General features: G+C 36.6%; 1 pseudogene; it reads right to left on the bottom strand.

Moving 5' to 3' along the window:
- Nucleotides 1-10591: 10591 nt before the first annotated feature.
- Nucleotides 10592-22578, bottom strand: part of LOC138683905 (uncharacterized) — a 108521-nt pseudogene continuing 96534 nt past the window's right edge.

Genomic DNA, 22578 nt, shown 5'->3' with positions numbered 1-22578 from the left:
ATAGTCACGAGAATGAGTGTTTGTTAGGTGTAGTGAATTACTTATATGTGGTCCTGAGGAATAATTTTGCATACAGGAAAAAAAGGTGGACTTACATAAAATATATGGGAAGTTTGATAAGAATTTTCCCTTAAATGTTGAGTTAAAAATCTAAATAATATATGTTCTTCTATGTATGTTTCAGTCAGTCCAAAGTATTTCAAACACTACCAACACAAAGCTTTAAGGGGAGTGGGGTGGAAGCTGTAGATTGGTTTGGGTTTATTTTTTGTGGTGCAGCAGGTTCTGATCCACAGGCTGTGATCTTCAATAACTTTTTGATCAGGTAGAGAATTCATAACCATTGTACAGAAAGTAAACAGCACATTATAAAGCAAACAGTTACTATAATAGAAATAGTAGAATAAATAATTTACAGCCAATCAATACCAAAGAAATCTCCTGCAACACTGTCCAGAAGCTATCAATGATCTGAAGAAACTGTGAATGATCTGAATCTCTTTCTCAATGTTCTGTAGATCCTGAGTCAGCTCTTCCCAGTTAGTGACTTCCTTCATTTTAGAAGGAGCTAAAGCGCCATGCCTAGAGGTTCCACTCTCCATCTATTCCCAGTTTAGAGCACCACTAAATCCACTTTCAACTTTTGAGATTTGGAGTAAGAAACTGGCCTAAGGTTACCTCAAAAGTTAATTCTGACCACCCAGCAATCAAAAGAGAAGAAAATTCTTGTCATGGTGGCAAAATTAAAAGGAGCGAGAGTGAAAGTTTACATTTATTCTCCACCTCCTAAAGCAACTGGTTCATTACCAACTTATTTATAATTCCAGCACTGGCTTTGAATATTACTTTCACTCTGTACACAAATTTACTCTGCTTTTCACATAGGAACTTTAGAAAAAATATTTGACACATTTTTCTTAAGTACTTTAAGATCTGACTTGCTGCAGCCAGCTGTACCACTCATAACCCTTCTTTGCTACTGTGTGGATACAGGAGAGTTCAAGATCACAAACCAATGAAAAAGACTCCATGACTGTTTATGACCTTTTCAATAAGTCCTGATTTTCTAATAAACAAACTGATACAGGGGTGAAGTTTATCTAGCTTTTGGGTAAAGGAATCTATGGCACTGTGTGAAAAGAGTAAGATGTACTTGCAGTAAGCAAACACAGACCCTGTCGGTTGCTGCCTCGGACATGGTCAGCATTCACCTGCCTTTTTGTTAACTGCTGAGACAAAGTAACAGGATCTGGCCAGACAAGAGCAAGAAATATCTGGAACACTGCTTTTTCCATTTACACTCAATATACGTGCTAATTCAAACAGGGAATTACTTGAGAAATTTGATGAAGACCAGGAGAAATAAGATTTCTTGGTAACAAAGCCTGGAGGAAGGTTTATGAAAGGTAAAGTCAGGAGAGTGTTTGAGTACCAAAGCGAAAGATGTTACAGCAAGTAAGTCAGGGTTTTTTTTGTCTGAAGGAAGACAAAATTCCAGGAAGAAAAAAAAACCTGGAAGAGAAAAATGGTAGTAGTGTTCTTATGAAAAGAAGGTAATAAAGTTTAAAAGAAAACTGGTTCTTACAAGACTGCAAAAGAAATTATGAGTGAATATTGGAAATTTCAAGAAAGGTGATAAAACACAGGGAATGAGGAAAGACAGTTATTAAAGAGTGATAATTGATGGCTCAGAGCTGAAAGGTAATATCTGACAGTGTTAATCAGTGCTGCTTCAAATAAAAGACATGGAGAAAAAGGATCTTAAAATTCAGACTTATCCAGAAACAAAAAAATAAAAAGAAAGTGGGTGAGTATAGTGATCAAGGAGGAGTAGGTAGCAGCAAGGCAAATAAGAATAGACTCCAAACATATCCATATAAAATATTTAAAAACTATAAAAGAAATTACTGGGAAAAGCAAATGAAAAGTGTAAAGTTGCAAAAAAGCCAAAGGCTCACTGAAGGATAAAAGATAGCCTGACCTAAATTAAAGCGAGAAGGGGAAAGAAGGTTTATGGTTAAACAGGATACAGTAGAAGGGAGAAAAATGGAAAAATAAGGGCCTGAAAAATAAGATGTTAAAACTGTGGACTCAAGCCACTTCTGTGAAAAATCAGCTCTTCATCTTCTATACAAGGTTCTTGACACTCTCAACAATCCATGTATCAAGAGCTGTTGAGGACTAGTATCACTGCAAGTGCATGGTGGAGAGTAGTTAGTATGGTCTGGGTATTATTTCATCCTGGCTTCAAATTCTTGCTGAATGTCTCAGTATTATTTTGAGGTATGTACATTGTAGCCACCTTCTCTGAAGTTTTGAGAAACAGAATCTTCTATCCAATATTGTAGCACTAATCTGGGAAGAAATACACCTCCTGCATCTGTGCTGTTATCTGTCTGCACTATGCTTTGTTGTTGCCATTAGCAGCAATACCAACAATATTTAAGGTGACAATGCGGTGAATTAATGAGTATAAACCAGAGAATTCTCTGGTTTTTCCTACTAGTTTTCTTCTAAGTTTTAAGTATTTCTTTTTGAGTTTCCCCCTCTTAACTTGCATCACCCTTCCATCTCATGTAAGTAGTTTCACAAGTCATGACAACTCTTTTATTATTGTATTCTTAAACAAGAAGGAGCAGGAGTCCTCACCACTTTCAGTAGAACAGAGCTATAACAGATAGTTAAAAATAGAACCAGTGGAAAACCTTTTAAAGGTTCTTTTTTTGGAAAACAAACAAAGAAACAAACAAACAAAACAAAACCAACCTGGAGATTTGATAGGACAGTGTGGAGCCATTTTGTTTTGGAGAAATGTTTAGTATTTTTTTTTTTTAATATAATTTCTAAGTATAATCTTTATTATTTTAACAACATTCTATGTTAGAAACGCCAAAACAGATAAAGCAACATGTCATTATAAAATTTATTCTTAGTCTATGAATAAAAATTTTGCATTTTCCTTGCAATTAATATGTTTTCAAATTTTAGTGTTTCTACCAAATGCAAAAGCCATTTCTGTGACCATACAGTATTGCGAAACTTTGTACTAGGGAAATACCTTTTAACAGCTGTATGTTGGATGGGAAATTGTCTTTCCTCAGAACATTATGCCTGAATAATATGTCTGTTGCTTCTTCTTGCCAGTTCTGCAGAAAATCTGTTTTACCCTGTGAATCATAGAGCAACTGGTTGTTTTGCATTTTTCTTCTTACTGAAAAACAATGAAGAACCTGTAAACTTGCTCAAGAGTATGAAGTTGTCCTGAACACACACGGTAAGTATTTGTTTTGTAAACCAAAATTTAAAGCAAATAACTCAGATAATTCTGCAAACAAATATTACCAAGTTTCAAACACATTTTGTATTCCTATGCATTAAGGGGGCACAGTACATCAAGCTGCAGACTACCTCATTCAGAGCTGTTTTGCTTGTTCATCTCTGCTTCACAAGTAGATCCTCCAGGACAAGAATTTCACAGGTCTTTTTTTTTTATTTATTTATTTTTGTTGGGATTTTGTTGGTTTTGTTGATGGGGGTTTTTTTGTGGTTTTTTTTTTGTTGTTGGTTTTTTTCAGGGAGACGGAAACATCTGTATGATGATTTCACTGTCAAGAAAGAATAAAAAATCAATTAACCTCTAAAGGTTCCAAACCAAAACCTCTAAACTGAAATATACCCTCAATTGAAAAATACAACTAAAAAAATAAAGTCAATACTTAACTTTCCTGAGAATATGCAGTCCTTTATGTTTCCTAGAGAATTAATGAGTTGGAGAGTGTTAATAAAATTTTTACCACTGAAGTACAAACATAAAAACTTCCCAAAACTTCCCCATATGGAACAATTGAAGTGTGAACAGTCATCCTTGTAGGGGAGTGTATAATTAAGTTACTACTGATAGCAATATTGGAACAGGAAAACAAATGGAGCTTTAATACTTTATTTCTTGATTTGCAGTTTTGAAATGGATATATAAGGCAATTGCTTTTGCAAGAACAGAGGAAAGCCAAGGGCTCTTGTCATGAGCTGAACAGTTTAACTAGTCCCTGTCTAATTTTATTCTCCTGCTCCGTTTATTGCTAGCCTGGTCTATTCTGTAGTTGCTCCCAACAGGCCCACAGGCCACTGGTGGTGCATAAGGAATGGTTTGGTAATGAATTATATAAGCAAGTGGCCTCCATGCTGTTGTTTTATCTTGAACAGAGGGACAGCATGCAGTTTCAGAGGGCTTGCAGCGTTCTGCTGGGAGACAAGGAATAGCAACAAAAACAAAAGCTAACTTCTAACTCTTCCTTTCCTACCTCCCAACACTATCTTCCACAGGGACCAGCACATCATATACAAACATTCTTCTACCAAAAAATCACTTATTGTACACCTTATCATTTCTGTGGCCCTCAAGAAAATGATAAAATTTAGAGAACGTTTCAGTATCTAAAATGTCTTGTGCACTTCTCACATAACTGAATTTTATTAGGACAGGGATGACTTTCATAAAACGCAGAAGATTGCATAGGCCAGCAAAGGACTTTTACAGCATCCTAACTTTGTGTGTTGCATTAAGTCTCTGCTCACCATACACTTCCATCCTCTTCTGCTGCATTGGCTTCATATGTTTCAACCGTTATGAAGACAATGTTAAGGACATGATTATTGTAACTCATCAGTGCACTGTGATGAATCTGTCTCTAGTCACTTTTAAACAGCAGCTCTGGGAAGTACGAACTGCCTCATCCATCTCAGTAGCTATGGCTGAATTTAGAAAATTACTATTTTAACTACCAGTGCTGTTAACTCTTCCGCTGCTGACTACCAGAGATCCTTTCTCCAGTCTCTTCCCCAAGTACAGCTGCCTTTATCAAGCTCTCAAATCCTTCAAGTCATATTAATAAAAAGGCAGGTGTGTGTTCAAAATTTGCTTTCTGCAAATGCTTATCCTTTCAAAAAAGAATAGAAACTATACAAATAAATTCTGGATTGGAATAATTTTATAACTGAAGAAGACACTGACTGTCGTGGTTTAACCCCAGCCAGCAACTAAGCCCTGCGCAGGCACTTGCTCACGCCCCTTCGGTGGGATGAGGCAGAGAATTGGAAAAGTGAGAAAACTCATGGGCTGAGATAAAGACAGTTTAATAGGCAAAGCAAAAGCCACGCACACAAGCAAAACAAAATAAGGAATTCTTTCCCTACTTCCCATTGGCAGGCAGGTGTTCAGCCATCTCCAGGAAAGCAGGGCTTTATTGCGCCTAAAGGTTACTTGGGAAGTCAAATGCCATCACTCCAAACGTTCCCCCCTTCCTCCTTCTTCCACCAGCTTTATATGCTGAGCATGACGTCATATGGTCTGGAATATCCCTGTGGTCAGTTTGGGTCAGCTGTCCCAGCTGTGTCCCCTCCCAACTTGTTGTGCCCCCCCAGCCTACTCGCTGGTGGGGTGGGGTGAGAAGCAGAAAAGGCCTCGACTGTGTAATCACTGCTCAGCAGTAACGAAAACATCCCTGTATTATCAACACTGTTTTCAGTCCAAATCCAAAACATAGCCCCACACTAGCTACTATGAAGAAAATTAACTCCATCCCAGCCAAAACCAGCCCACTGACCTAGTTTCAGACTTGCAATGAAGTAAAAGAGCAAATTTATATTATTTTTACTGTCACCAAGGAATCTAAACAATATTGGAGTCTAGTTTTACTACTTTGAACCTAAACAATAATGGAGTCTGGTTTTGCCTCTTGTTCACACATACAAAAGCTAAAGCAACAAATCTCCAAAGAGCTTTGCTCTACTAGAAACAGGATCAGCATGAGAAAGTGATATTTTCTATTCTATCAGAGTCTGGTGTTGAAAAAGGAAAGTAAGTTATTGCTAAATATGATTTTTGTGAGTAGAAGATAAAAGGGGTTTGGAAAAGAATGAAATACCTTTTGCTGCTGTGTGATAAAGAACATTTGATTGGTTTGTTTCTGCTGTGTTAACAAGACTGGTATGGTATCTGAGGCTTTTTATGAAGAAGTGATAAATTTTCCTAGAAGAGTTAACCCCTGACTCTGTGAAAAAAAAGAAAAAAAGAAAAAAAATTAAAATTCTGTGTCTTCCATGTCAACGGACCACTATTTCTGCTTTGTATTGCAGCACACGAAGCCAGTGATCGCTGAACCTCCCAAATAAGATTCACTCTAGTAACCATTCAGTGTAATAAGTAAGATTAGCTACAGATATAGGGTTTGTTTTCCTTTTCCTTTCTTTCAAAAGCATTATCAGTCTATTTCATATGACTTTAATTTATTGACCAAAATTGAAAGGTGAATCAAGTGTTAACATAACAGTATATTTTTCATAGATAATCAAATAATTTTCACAGATTTTCTTAAAAAATTGAACATGTATCTAAATTTAAATAGAAAAGTAATTTAAGGAAAAATAAAAAAGAAACTTCCATAAGCCAAAGTTATTTGCCAAAGTATTGATGAGTTTCAAAATTATGTACTTATGTCTACATATGTTTAAGTTTATTCAGTGAAAGTATTAATAATAATGGAATGGGATGGAATTGTCAAAAGAAAGCTAGAAGTGTCTACACTGAGGCATTTTCTTATCTGGCCCACTTTTTCCAGAGGTTGATGGTACTGTTTCATTATTCTCATTTTCTTTCTTTCTCAATGTCATGTATGCCTTCTTTTTTTTTTTTTTTTTTTTAATTTTTATTTTTAATGCTCGATTCCAGTTCTCACAGTCCTTTCTGTAAAAGACATGCAGGAATCAAGAACCAATTTGACTAAATTTCTCTGCCAGAAGAATCACAATATTGTGATATTCAAGCCTGTGATGGCAATTAAATTACATTTCTTTAAGCCATTCACTTTTTCTGTTCTTTCCCTCTTTTACTGTTTTCACTCCTTCTCCATTATTCAATCTTATAACTCTTTTAAATTTGTTTTTTAACTTGTGCTTTCTTCCTTTCTACAATTGTTAAGCTTGACTCTATTTATTAAAATCTGTCATCCATGCCCAAGTTTCATTTTTGTATTCCTCTTCTAACCTGTCATGGTATTTTAGCTGTTTACACTAGTATAAAAGTCATTAAAGTCTTTGAGATATGAATCAAATCTCAAGTGGCTCACAAGGTCTTCATCACCGTTGGTCTAATGCAAGACACATAACTAGATCAAAGAAAATGAATTTGAACATGTCGTGGTTTAACCCCAGCCAGCAACTAAGCACCACGCAGCCGCTCACTCACTCCCCCCCCATCCAGTGGGATGGGGGAGAAAATCAGGAAAAGAAGTAAAACTCCTGGGTTGAGATAAGAACGATTTAATAGAACAGAAAAGAAGAGACTAATAATGATAATGATAACACTAATAAAATGACAACAGTAGTAATAAAAGGATTGAAATGTACAAATGATGCGCAGGGCAATTGCTCACCACCCGCCGACCGACACCCAGCCAGTCCCCAAGCGGCGAATCCCTCCCCCCCCCACTTCCCAGTTCCTAAACTAGATGGGACGTCACATGGTATGGAATACACTGTTGGCCAGTTTGGGTCAGGTGCCCTGGCTGGGCATGAGAAGCTGAAAAATCCTTGACTGTAGTCTAAACACTACTGAGCAACAACTGAAAACATCAGTGTTATCAACATTCTTCACATACTGAACTCAAAACACAGCACTGTACCAGCTACTAGGAAGACAGCTAACTACATCCCACCTGAAACCAGGACAGAACAACACCCCATAGTTGCACCATGCTGTTGGATCCCTTTTTGCAGATACTCTACTTGTCTACCATAGTTTCTGTTGCCATCATCATCACATTCATAGTCTCTGACAATGTTTAAAAGTTTAGTGGTACAGTGACCATTTTAAGAGAGAAAGTAACATTTGCCACTGCATAGGATAAAAGTGTTTTTATAATTATTCTGTCACTGCCTGGGAAGTAAGAATGAAAAATTCTTAAAGACTATTTCTTTATCACGGTTTGACAGATATGTGTTTCCTACAGATTGCAGTTTTGTCTGATTCCTCTGCCCCTATTTACAAAGGCAAAAACTTTTCATAGATCCAACCAACTTCTCAGAACACTGTCTCATGAACACTGGAATCTTCTCATTGCTCCTAGACTTCAAACCTGAATTTCACTTTTAAGTCTGTGTACTGTTTCACTCTTTTTCATTTTTTTATACCCTTTTTCAATTTATATTTCCCTTTATGGTCTTCCAGGATGATTTTTGCTTTTCTGTAGCCCATGCTTATAATGACATAATGCAAGTTACTTTAAATGGGCTTTTTTTCAGATTTGCACCTCAATGCAGAAATTAACTGCAGAAAGATGACCATTTCTTTTTTTACAGACAAAGTACCAATTTTTTCGTAAGCCTAGGTAGACCATATAAACCTTCTGTCTTCTTCACTTTATTTGTTAGATGCTGTCATACTACCCAGTATACAGGGCTTTCTGAGAAGGGACAGTTTTTCCAAGTTATTCAGCACCAGAGACCTCTTTTGTTGGATGTTATCTGAAGCTGTGAAACTGCAGCATTTAAAAAAACCACACATGGTCAAATTCCTGCTACATCTGTCTGAGGGAATACGGGTTTATGGTGATTTCCTTCTTTTGGAATGTATATATTTCATACAACTTTCTACCAGTTTAGTGGCACAATATTTTATTCAGATAAAAAATCTAAATAAAAAGCTGTTGTCAGTATAGTACCTGAGATTTGCCTAAAGATTTTACTGGTTTGCAGAAACATATCTGTAAAGTTTTATCTGAAAACAAGAAAACTGCTGTAAGAGACATATGTATGAATGGTAAAACTCATTAGAGAAACAGGGTTTCATACGTGGAGAAATCAACTAAATGCAGACTGAGCCATTATTATTATTAAAAAGAACAAGAGAGAAAGAAGGAGCTGCCTCCACTTCTTTGATTTTGTACTATAACTATCCGAAGTGCTATTTTTACAGACCTTCCACTGGTGCTTACAGAAGTATTTATAGAAAACAATTAAATAGATGACTGCCATTTAGCAGGATTGAGGCTGAGATTGTTAAAGACATACAATGTAAGTTACTAGAAATTGGACAGCTAACTTTCAGTAAAAACTGGTACTGGGTTCCCTTAGGCATTTTTGAAAGCCACATCTTAATTTACCACCATTCACCAATTAGTTTATTTGCTTTATTGGGCTTCTCATCTAAAGGATTTTTCTCTTTTGCCTTGATTCTTAGCTCTGTTTCTATAATGTTTTCATTAGAAGTTATTATCATCCCCTGTAATTCACATGGTATTATTCCATCCGCTAATAGGATAAATGATGCCATGCAGGGAAGGAAGAGGATGTGATGAAGCCTTTTGTAGAAGACATAGTTACATGAACTATATGTTGCCTACTTGACAGATACTCTTCCTTGCAGTCCCCCCCTCCCCCCCAAAAAAACCCAAACATGAAAATTCTGGACAAAATTGTCAATTTTAGCTAGATTTTACTGTTACAATAACCATTATTATTAGAATGCTGCAGTCCACCATCACAATTTAATTACATTTCTTTGATCTTCCAAATTACCTGTATTTGGTGCATAATAATCCCTATGCCATGATAAATAACAGAAAAAAATATAGAACTGGTAATGATAAATGCATACACAGGACCATGAAGTGTCTTCCTAAGCTTCCTTGTAAAAGAGATTGTGTAAGTTTTCCTTTAGCTACATCAGCTCCTAAAAAGAATCAATTAAACTGTAATATCTATAATTCCAATTTCCTCAGTAACAGTATGAAAAGATATTTATGATGCTTCAAACTTAGTAAAGCTGTACGAGATATATATTGACTTAGCATTAAATAATAGCTTTTGCATCAGTATGGAGTTTTCCGTTCTGCACCAGACCAATGCTCATGAACACTCAGTTTATGAATACAGAAATGTCAAAAATTAATTATTGGATTCACATGCAGTTTTCTGTGTGTCTGTATATACATACTCACAAAGATTCACCTACTCCTACTAAATGAGGGATGCAGAGCTGGAAGAGTCCCAGGATCCAGAAAGGTAGGACATGGTAGAACCAGGGGGAGTATTTTGGAAGTTGTAGGATTTCAGAGCACCTTTTTTGTGACTTGTGATGATGAGTTGTGCTTGACTAGACATCATGAGGACATACCAGCAGAAAGAAAAGAACTTAGGAGATATATTGGTCTTATATTCGTGTTTACTTTGCCTTTCAGTAAATCTAAATCACATTAGTTTACCAAAAAAAACAAACCAAACCATTAACGGGTACTGTAGCAATAAAATAAAATCCAGGAAGCTCTTCAGCTTTTAAAAACAGATTGAGCATATGGAATTTTCTATGAGGCCTGCCACAGAGACAATATTGTTCTTCAAAAACAGCACCATATCATTACCTTCATTATGAGAAGAAAAAAATTAAGAACAGAGAGCTCATGGGACAGGTGGATTCTTACTTCTTCAATAGGGCTATTAAAAAGTAAAGATCATAGAAGGATAGAATTGTTTAGGTTGGAAAAGACCCTTAAGATCATCAAGTCCAACCATTAACCTAACACTGCCAAGTCCACCACTAACGCATGTCCCTGAGTGCCACATCTACACATCTTTCAAATACCTCCAGGGATGGTGACTCAACCTCTTCCCTGAGCAGCCTGTTCCAGTGCTTGATAACCCTTTCAGTGAAGAACTTTTTCCTAATATCCAATCTAAAACTCCCCTGTTGCAACTTGAGGACATTTCATCTCACTCTGTCACTTGCTACTTGGGAGAAGAGACTGACACCCCCCTCACTACAACCTCCTTTCAGGTCACTGTAGAGAGCAATAAGGTCTCCCCTCAGCCTCCTTTTTTCCAGGCTAAACAACCCCAGCTCCTTCAGCCGCTTCTCATAAGACTTGTGCTCTAGACCCTTCACCAGCTTGGTTGCCCTTCTCTGGACACGCTCCAGCACCTCAATGTCTTTCCTGTAATGAGAGGCCCAAAACTGAACACAGTACTCGAGCTGCAGCCTCACCAGTGCTGAGTACAAGGGGGACGATCACTTCCCTGCTCCTGCTGGCCACACTATTTCTGATACAAGCCAGGCTGCTCTTGGCCTTCTCGGCCACCTGGGCACACTGCTGGCTCATATTCAGCCGGCTGTTGACCAACACCCCCAGGTCCTTTTCCACCAGGCAGCTTTCCAGACACTCTTCCCCAAGCCTGTAGGGTAGCCTGGGGTTGTCGTGACCCAAGAGTAGGACCCAGCACTTGGCCTTGTTGAACCTCATACAATTGGCCTCAGCCCATGGATCCAGCCTGTCCAGATCCCTCTGTAGGGCCTTCCTACCCTCAAGCAGATCAACACTCCTGTCCATGCTAAAGTACAGAACTGGAGAATGCAGGAAGTGATGTGTAAAGGAAGCAAGCACTTAACTTAGGTCTGTTGCACCAAGGTGATTACATCAGCTGTGAGATTTTGGGGGTATAAAGAATGCGGGGGCGGGGGGGAAGAAAACAAATCCTGTAATCCCTGGAAGAAATACTGGTGTCAACTTTTAAACACATTAATAAATAATTGACCAACAATGAATTCATATCTGCTTGACTGTTTTGAAACATGGTTTTGGTCTGAAAGCAAAATGAAATTCCTATCTAACAACTCAGGCATTCAAGAGCTTTGCTGAAACAAATTTGTAGGAATAATTTAATCAACATGCACAGTGTTTCTTTTGTGTTCTTCTGTTAACCCAGAGCTAATAATGAAATATTTGACATGAACCCTGTATTTTACAAAAGCAAATGTGCAGAATGACTTCTATTTCTAAAGAGTCAACAGAAATCCACCTGCAACAATCTTATATCTGACCAGATATGAGGAGCGGAGAATGAAGAATAACAGTGAGGGAATACTGTCACAAAAATTTCCCTATATGATAAAGTAGGTGAATTTTCATTAGAAACAGAAAGATTCAATATGAGAAAATCAAAATGAATTAATTCTTTCTGTGTTAGCATAAGCATCATACTGATTATTTTATTTATTAGCATAATTGCATTTCATAAAAAAATCTTGCACCCTTGAAACATAGACTGTAATCAGAGTTGAATATACATTGAAATAATTGAATGCTTGATATACTATAAATAATTATGAATCCTGACTTTAACAATGCTACAAATTAAGGATTCTCCTTGATGCTGTTGCTAGTAACCATTCAAATACATCTATGCCATAGCAAATTAACATTTGCTACATGCTGGGATCTTGATTAGATATAGTTTCTCTTAGTCTCTCTTGATGGAGTTGTTCTACCTTGTACAGATAGTTAAAACATTCATTAGAGCAAGAACCAAACCTTGAACACCCAGACACTAGGTGATGTCTATCTGAGATGCAACCAGATTAGATACTCCCTAACCAAAGAGTGAACACTTCTTGGTACCTTGCTAAGTGTCTTTTAGATATATTAGAGCATCTACTGCTTATGAAGAATGTCAACATGAAAATGAAGTAAAATATCACCTTAGAAATCTGACCTCAACCTGCATAAATTCATATTCATGAAAATAGTCCATGTTTCAGATCACTGATTTAAGCTAGCAACAGGATTTAGGGCACATTACAGGAGTGAATGTCTGCACACTAGAGTTCCATAAAATCTGCATCACTGCAACCTATTTGGCAACATTTAAAAAACTCCTGAGCCTTACCACAGGCCCCAGATTTCTACTAGCTAATGTAGACTCTTTGTGCCTCAGATGCTGGAATTACATGCTTTGGAAGCAAAAGAGATATCCTTCTTAAATTAATGTGAATTTCCTAATGAAAGATTGTCCATAATATGGTGAACACTGTATGACTATGATTTTCAAAGGTTTTTTGGGGAGGAAGGGCAGTTTGGTAGAGAAGCTGAGTATATACTTGTTAAAAGCATACAGGAAGAAATATAAGGACTTTTGTGGAAGACAAGAGAGGATCTCTGACTAAACAAAGACCTTAGTTTTGCAACAGATTGTTGTTGTTTATTACTTGATGTATAGCATCTTGAAAGATACACAGATACATTGCATATTTTTTTATTTTATATGACACTAATTTGTTCAGAACAATTAGTTCTGTATATTCTAAACACTAAATACCAACAGAGCAAGACATGTAACTAATTTTTAAAGACAAAAACTGTTTATGTACTTATAATGGATTCAGCTCTAAACTGCATCCTTTATGAATACTAAGTCACACTGTAACAAGCAAAAGAGAAAGAAAACCTCTCAGTTGAGCACAGCCTTTAGCTTCCACATTTCTACAGAAAATTCCAGTTATTCTTTACTGTCTAAATTTCTGAAATGCTTTGCCTTCCAAAGGAGATAGATAAAACCATTTAGACATCATAACTCACATGTTTAATGGCATTTGAAGATGGAAGGATCAAACTGAAGACCTGCCTGTCCACTTCCAAATAGATTCCTTTTGAAGATATACACCTTAAAGTAAATGAAAGAGAACATTTAGTACACCCCCCAAATAACCTAGAATTTCACAAATGACAGACATTTTGAACAGGTGGCTTCCTTCTACGCAAAGTGGGACATATCTAAATAACCTTGATATTAAAGGGATCAATGCTCAGATGAATCCATGAAATTTGTTTTTCCCAGCTGTTAATTCACTTTCACAGCTATCCCTAGTTCAACAGTCAAAACCCGAGCCATCTAAAACCATTATTGAGTTGAGGAAATGCAGGTGTGTAGAATATTCAGTGGATAGCCTTCTTTTCTGACAGCCTCATTTGGGAAAAGGCCAGCAGTAAAAGCACGGATCTGAGTATGTCTGGGTGAAGGTCAGTACTCAAGAAGTTAATCAAAAACCTCCTTGACACTATTTTTGGTGTTTATCACACATTTTGTTTCATCTTGTATTTAAAGCACTGAGGTTCTTAAGGGAGACACTTCATTCCTTATCTCTTCCCTGTATTTCTTTCAGCAGTTTTAAGAACATCTCAGAACAAAAAGTTCTCTTTCCTCCTTCTTGTTAAATTCTGATTTTTGTTGTTGAAGTTACATCTGTAGGCAATCAACATGCCAGTATTTGGGTTTTGGGGGGTTGTTTTGTTTTGTTTTGGTTTTTTTAAGCAATTCACATTAGTATTCTTTATATCATTGCTTGGAGCCTCCTAAGGACAAACATACTATAAAATGTTCTCATAAATCAAATTTGAGTGCACTGCAGAGGTAACAGTGATAGCAAAAATGTCATGCTTTGGCAGTGGGTTAGTGGAGAATGACCCATTTTCATATTAAAGTCATAAAATCTGTATGATAAAACACATAAAAATGTTACTGCTGAGGACCCAGGGAGATTTAGATCAAACTTCTATAACCAATTCATTCTGAATAATCTGGAAAAGCACTGTATTCCTGAAGAAACAGGTAACAAGCAAATATGTTTGCTTCTTCTCCTTTGGGACCTGGATACTAAATTTAAATGAGATTGAAAGAATTCTGATATAATAAAATTAATAAGTCATATACAAAATAGATTTCTTTTTTCCTCCTTTTTTTTTTTTTCTTTCTAGTTTTGTTACAGAAAACTACACAGACAAACGTTCAAAACAGTTAGTCTAAAAGTCTACCAATAATTAAGCCCACCAATACTGGTCAGTCACCCTGAACTCCAATAGCAGGCATTTCCCAGTAAATTTAGATATGACACTTAAAATTTTAACTTACCATGACACAAGAGAATGAAAATAAAATCTCAATTTTAAAACAATCTCAAAGATTAATTCTTTATAATGCACTGTGGTGTTCATCACTATCCAATTATATGGGCCTTTTGGCTACCAAAATGACAGCAGCTACACTGTTGACCCCATGAGGCTTTGGAAAGTAGCAATACCCTTGAGAGAAGATAATTCAAGGGCAAACTTAATGTTCATTTTTCAAATCCATAGTAAATTACAGTAGGCACACACAAACACAAGAAAACATATCTCACATAGCTCTCAAACATCTAGTTGGTTACAAATGGTGCTTTATAGCTAATAGACTGAAAACTAACTAAAAGAATGAAAATGCACAATTGCACTGTATAGGTGGTCAGAATTCTTTCTCTACTATTTCACAGATACTTAGTATATAATTAAAAGTGTATTCTTTTCAAATGAACATTTTTTGACAGTTTCTGAGATATATAGCTGGAGCATCATTTGTTTCAATCCACATCCATCTATGTAAATCAAAGACTAAGCCTAATTTGTGCATCTTCTACAATTGGTTTAGAATTTTTGTTTAGTTTTTTACTTGTTAAAGCACGAAAGAGGTGGTATTAGGCATTAAATACATGTATATATGTATACGTGATACAGATGTACACTTTTATGGATGTGGATGTGTGTGCTGGTTTTCGCTGGGATAGAGTTGATTTTCTTCATAGTAGCCATTATGGGGCTGCATTTTGGATTTGGACTGAAAACAGTGTTGACAATACAGGGATGTTTTCATTACTGCTGAGCAGTGCTTACACAGGGTCAAGGCCTTTTCTGCTTCTCACCCCACCCCACCAGCGAGTAGGCTGGGGGTGCACAACAGGTTGGGAGGGGACACAGCTGGGGCAGCTGACCCAAACTGACCACAGGGATATTCCAGACCATATGACGTCATGCTCAGCATATAAAGCTGGTGGAAGAAGGAGGAAGGGAGGGGCATTCAGAGTGATGACGTTTGTCTTCCCAAGTAACCTTTAGGCGTTATGGAGCCCTGCTTTCCTGGAGATGGCTGAACACCTGCCTGCCCATGGGAAGTGGTGAATGAATTCCTTGTTTTGCTTTGCATGCATGGCTTTTTTTTACCTGTTAAACTGTCTCAACCCACGAGTTTTCTTGCTTTCCTCTTCTGATTCTCTCCACCATCCCACCAGTGAGGAGTAAGCGAGTGGCTGCATGGTGCTTAGTTGCTAGCTGGGGATAAACCACGACAATGTGTGTCCACATATATTTACAAACTGCATTTTATCTGTACGTCTGTGTACACAAAATTGTACACACACTTGTATTCTTAAATTTTGCAGCTAGAGTATTCATTTGAGGCTTCTAGGGGGAAACTGGTGGATAAATAAATATATAAACATTTTTGAAAGAGGTATTGTACAATATTTCTTCCTTAAAGTATTAAGCATGTATAACATTACTCTTATGGACACATGCTAGACAGTGAGAGCTTTCAAATCAGTTTTTAAACAAAATAATAAGACAGAAGGATTTTCTTCCTTCTAAGCAATCTGCAGGTCACTGATGAAAATTTAGACTTAAAAAAGCATATGCAAAAAGGAGTTCTACAGAGTCTGTATTTTACCAGCTGTACTGTCTGGTTCTGCTTCGCAGTGACTTCCCACTTCTACTTACAAGGTAAATATGTATAACATATTTTTTGACAGGGTTTTCATAATGTCATCTATACCAGATAAACAAGGCTAAGCAAACAATACTTTATTCTGCTTTTTTTTTTTAAATTAATAAGAACCTCCGAAGTTGCTGTAAGTACATAAGAAATTGCATTATGGCAAAGAAGCATATGAACATAGATTTTGTTAATATCAAACAAATTTAAGCTCTCCATTCCTATTTCCATCTATGAAAAGCAATCTCAAGATTGATTCAAACATCAACTAGACCATGTCACAGGCAAACTTAGTGCTGTGCTCTTATATTGTGGGTTTGATCAAAGCTTTTTCTCTTGTTGTTAATAGTAAACATTCCTTCTCTCTTTTCTCAAAAGCAAGAGCCTATGCAGTTTATTGCAGAGCTGAACCTGTCTCACACTGTTTGCTGTTAAGGTGTTTCAGCCATCAAAATATGGCTGAAAACACAGTGACCTTGCTTTAAAAAAACCTACTGGGTTGGGATATCTTGATTCTGCCAGTCAACAGGCTGGACTTTAATTTTCAAAATATCACAAGGCAAGTTTATGACGAAGTTAGAATGATTTAATGTTTGTGGTGTGCGAACAATGAAACTTTAAGACAATCATCACCAAAATAAACAAATATTCACTTTGGTGAGATGTGAGCAACCAAGGTACAAAATCTTGTTCAGATTGCACAAAGGAGTTCTTCATTGGCACTATAAAATTCTGGTTTTATTGTAAAGCATAGGCTAGTACCAGATTTACTTGCCCCACATTTCTCAGCCATAACACTGAACATTTTCAAGCCACTTTTGAAACTTTCAGTTTATCAAGACACTTTTTTGGAATTTTGTGTGATGCCAGTGAAATATTCGAAAAGCACTTATGAATAATAGGTGAATGAATGTATTAAAATGCATGGAGAAAAATTTAAATAAGGATTGTTTTGATTAGTTTCTTAATACTCATACATGGTTTTATCATTTAAAATTATTTATTTATAAAAAGAAGGTTGTATCCTTCTTTTCTATCATTTCATGGCGACTTATGAACTTTCTGAATAAGGGTGCTACTTTTTGGTGTATGGGAGAAACAAGTCAGTATAGATGAGGTTAAATACTTGCAGCCTAAATGGGTAGTTGTGCTTAACTCACCCCATGTGCACACACTGCCCCCAGGAGGCAAAAGATGGAAAACCGTACTGAACAGAACTAACACAACAATATAAAGTCTCTCCCTAGTTGACCATCCAGGGTGACATGTTGCTTATATAAAGCCAGTATATTCCTTTGAGACAAGAAATAAAGCTGGACAAAGCTAAACATAAATACCCCAATAGACATGGTAAAATAGTACAAGGAGTACTGCGTGACCAAAGCAAAAGCTGAAGTATTTCAAGAGTAAAGCTAAAAAGCATCAAAGCATTTAGTAGCAATTTTGCCAATATTTCTTTGCTATTTTCATCCACTGTTCCCTTGCTTCATTTTCTAAATCTCAAGATATTCTAATACAGGTCTGCCAAGCAAACATCTTTTACATCTACCTTGTTGAGACTGCCTGTTTCTCTGTCCCCTGCTATCTTTGGATCTAATAAACTCTGATGTATCAGACTTGGGTTGTTCCCTTATTCTCCTCCCCAAACTTCTTCATTAGAAACTGTGAGAAAGTCTAAAGGTCCTGAGTCCAAATCAGGAGGGAATGATTTCATTAAGAAATGAAAAACAGAAGTTTCAGGTCTGGATAGAAAATTCTCTATAGTAATTTTTCTACATAAAATGTTGTATAATTACTGCTACAACGGCATCTAATTGAGATGACAAAAAGTGTATTCTCAGTTTTTTGAAAGATGGGATAGCTTCTTATTCAGACTTTCATGCACAAAGCATCAGGTTCACTAGTGCTGCTTGGCTATCCTAATGAAAATTCACCAATTAGAGAAGCACTATAACTAAAATATCCATTTATTTATCACCAAAGTTAAATTATGATGCAAGAAATCTGTGCTTTGTTATGCATACAGCAGTATTCTTGAAAAACATTAGTCATAAAATGCCAGTGTAGCTCTTTCTCTTAACAGGACAAGAAATTAACATTCATTAGCCTGATTTTGGTTATGTTATTTACCTGAATAAGGTTAATAGTGGGCATTTGGAAGAAAAACACAGACTCACTGTGATACTTTTTGAAGGCTGCAATGCACTTCCCAGGGAACTGGTGGAGTCACCATCCCTCAAGGTGTTCAAAAAAATGTGTAGACATGGCACTTCAGGACATGGTTTAGTGGGCATGGTGGTGTTGGGTTGACTGTTGGACTCAATGATCTTAAAGGTCTAAACCTAAACAATTCCATGATTCTATGATTCTATGTAAATTCTACCTGATCTTATCTTTTTGTATTATTTTCTAGGGTAATACTGTGTTCCTTTGCATTGTTTTTTCTTGTCACTTATTACAAAAACTCAAGGAAGTTGTACACCACACAAAAGAAACTTATTTTCTTGATGAATTAAAATGTTAATTGCATTAAATCCATTAAATCCATTAATGGTGCTTAATTAATTTTGTATTTAAATACAGTAATATCAATACTGTTCTACTGACAACTTTTCCCTGCCATCCACATCTACAATACAGGCTGAATGCAATAAAGCACCACAAAAAGCATGTGGTAGCTCAGTGTGGGGATGTGAAAAGCCTGCATTTACAACAAAAAGGTCAGTTTCTTCTTCACAAACTGAAAACTTCATCATTACAGAAAGCTTTACAAAATTATTGGGTCCTTCCATAGTCTTTACAGGATGTACCAGCTTAATGCATAATTCAGAGTGTGGGGAGATGGACAAATAAAATCAATCCGTAGTAACACAAAATCAACAGTTGAGCAAAGACAGCCGTGAAGTAAAATACTGTAGTAAAAAGATTAAAGTATTTCACATGAGAATATTAACAAGAGAAATATTCTTGCACAAAACCTTTTGAGGAAAAAAATAGAGAGAAAAATTCTGACCAGGTAACACAATCTGAAGAGAAGAAGATGAACACTTTTAAGACCCATGCATTTATGCATTCATAAAATTGCCACACAATCATGCTGGATTTATTTTCAATATGTCAGCTTCCAGCCAAAAGAATCAGCTTTTTTTCTTCATTAACTCTTCCATTCTACTATTTAGAATGTGATAAATTTTAAGGGTGTCTTTTTTCCCCACAGAGAATTCTGCCTGATAACATTACATTTTTCATAGCTAGGAGAAAACTTTCCTAAAGTAATATGGCTTCTAAAAACTCCAAAAATCTGTTTTGATTTGGATTTGGATTAATTTGAAGTAACGATATCACAGCTTAGCATCTGCTACCAATAATGTTCTGGTTCTAATTAAAAGGTCACTGAAATGTCACATTTTGTTTTGTTTCAGAAAATGTGGCAGCCTGTGAAATAGCTCTTCATGAGGTTCCTGACAACCTGAAGCACTAGACTTGTGACTCTGAGGTGACCCAAGGCAGGACAGGGAGCCAGAATAGTTACCACAGCACTCAGGTCTACCCTTATCTCCTTGTCAGTTCAAGCTATATTTCCCCATTGATCCAAATAGTTTTTCGGCTCTACAAGGCTGTAACAACTGCCAAAGTTTGGCAAGAAGATGGCACAAACCACAGTCACAAAGGTCAAATACAAGAGAAAAAAAAAGTTCTTCTCACTAGGCCAAGAATGTAAAAACCAATCTGGATCACATTGGAATGCATCTGGATACTTCAGTAACCAGAAATGATGTGGGAAGGCTGAAAAAAACCAAAAGACCTTCACAGAGAATTTTATCTCCAGTAGAAGACATGAACACTGCTGATGGTCTCTCAAAGAACCATCTATGTTCCTACAGCCACCTGTAATCTTACCCTCTCCATTCACAGGTAGGTAGCAAAAGAAATGTTGCAAAAGTCAATAGAGTCATCAAAGTGTACAACCACTGAGAGAGACAGTGAGGGAAAACAGTGCCTCATATTCTGAAAGAAATTCTGTACTCCCACATTTCAATATGCTGCTACACATGTTTAAACACAAAGTACCTACATAATGGTTTAGGAATAATATTGAGCAGAGTAGTAAAAAATTTTACAGTAAAAGGCCTTAGATACCGTCCCAATCCAATGTTGGGGAAGGTTTCGATATGATCCCAAGAGCAAGATTAAGACATAAACAAGGTCAAATGCCATATACCCAAAAGAGTTATATTATCAAAATTATCAAAAGTAGAAAATGGTAGTGATAGGATAGAATGGAAGAAAAGGCAGAAATCAAGCAAGCAGTCAGGATAGAGTTGCAAGAATAGTCACCATCGTGGATCCAGCGGCATCCTGTTGGTCCTCAGTCTTCAGTTCTTTGCTGGTGGGTGCACACCACGGCTTGTCTCCACCGTTTTTTATAGGGCATAGTTCGATGATGCATGCACATACGTACTGTTCATGCACTGTTCACGCGCTGCAGGTGTCATCTATTACACAACTTTCACGTGATCAACACTTATCTCAAAGACTACAATTTCCGTGAGAATGGTAGCCTCCACATCCTTGCATGTTTCGTCGGCTCTGGCCTGTCTCCTCCCCTGGATGGCTCAGTGGCCTGATAATCGTCCTTATGGACAGAGGAATGTCTCGCTTAAGCAGGCCATCCCAGAGACAAATGGCTCGAGATCACATCAAACAATCCTTGAGATGAATGGCTTGAGACGACAGTCCAGTCTCTCACACCTAACAATCTTTGAGACAAACAGCTCAAGATAACAATTCCTCTATTAAAGTCTCTGACACAGTATTCTATACTACCAAAACAAGTGAATACTTTTCCTTAAAAAAAAATCAAAAGGAAAATTTGAGATATGGACACAAAATAAAACTACCAATGAGTAAAAGAAAAGATTTTCACATTCTTTTAATTGTAGGTCTTAATGTCATCTTAACTAGGGTACTTATGCAGATTTTTGTTTTAATATGACGATGTCATTTGCAAAGAGTAGAATTACATAGAAAAGATACAACTCCAATCCTTACTAATCCTCACTTTCATGCATTTGCTTTTTTTTGGTATATAATCAATAGCAGCTGAACAGTTGTACAGTAAAAAATGACTCAAATGTTTGAAGTTTCTATCTTACCCTTTTGTTGGTTCTTTCTTTTTAGGCAAACCTTCCCTTTCTCTTCATTACACTGTTTAACAAGTGACTCAGGAAGATAAAAATTCCTTTCCTTGCCTAATATTTACATGTTTCAGCTATATATAGACTTTGTTACTTTTTAATCTCTTGCCAAAGTATGCACCTTGAAGACCCGACTCTCCAGGCCCCCCCATCCCACCTTTGTTTATTTTCTCCTAAGTCCCTCCAGTCAACAGTTTTCTGACAATAAGGAACCCAGAAATGAACTGTAAATCCAGAAATCAAGTAATATAGCATTTCACCTGTTTCCAGATTTATATTATGCTTTTTGTGATGTGTGCAGCCAACATTTGCATATTTGGGGAAACCATCTCACTGCAAACTGATGACTAAGGTGCTATTCACCTTCATTTAGTGTCACTCAAGGATACTTATTTTCTGTTGCATAAATGTATATTTCAGATTATTTTCGTTAATTTCATTCTTTGTCTTAAGATATATTAAGTAATGTTTTCCCCAAGATAACCCCATTTTTCCCTCCAGTGTTTCTGTTCTAACAAGAGACTTACACTAAAATCTATGGTATTCAGTGGAAGTGCTCATTTTGACATTAATCTACCTTTCCACGTATTACTTCTCTTTCTCCTTTGATGTTTTACAATTGAAAGGAGTCAGGAATGTTCCCCACTAGCACTGAATTTTGCAATATTATCTCCACAGTTTCCTAAACTTTAACTCTTCTGAGACACATAAACTGAAGAAATTCCACAATTGCCCTATCTTTCTGCATTTTTTTTCCTTTCACATAGTGCTATGTCCCTTAATAAATCCATTTTTCTCTATTTTATAGTAATGGGAACTGTCTTATGGAGAATTAAACAAAGAAGGATGTGACATTGATATGTTTATTTGTAAAACTGTGTCCCTTCTGGAAGCCGCATAGCAGGACAAAGAAAATACATAATTTGTGCCAGCAATATATGTCCCTTTTGCAACAAATATGATGCAGGTCCTTCCCAGT

Source organism: Haliaeetus albicilla, chromosome Z (genome assembly GCF_947461875.1).
Source record: "Haliaeetus albicilla chromosome Z, bHalAlb1.1, whole genome shotgun sequence".
Taxonomy (NCBI): Eukaryota; Metazoa; Chordata; class Aves; order Accipitriformes; family Accipitridae; genus Haliaeetus; species Haliaeetus albicilla.
This window is presented reverse-complemented; position numbering and strand designations above follow the sequence as displayed.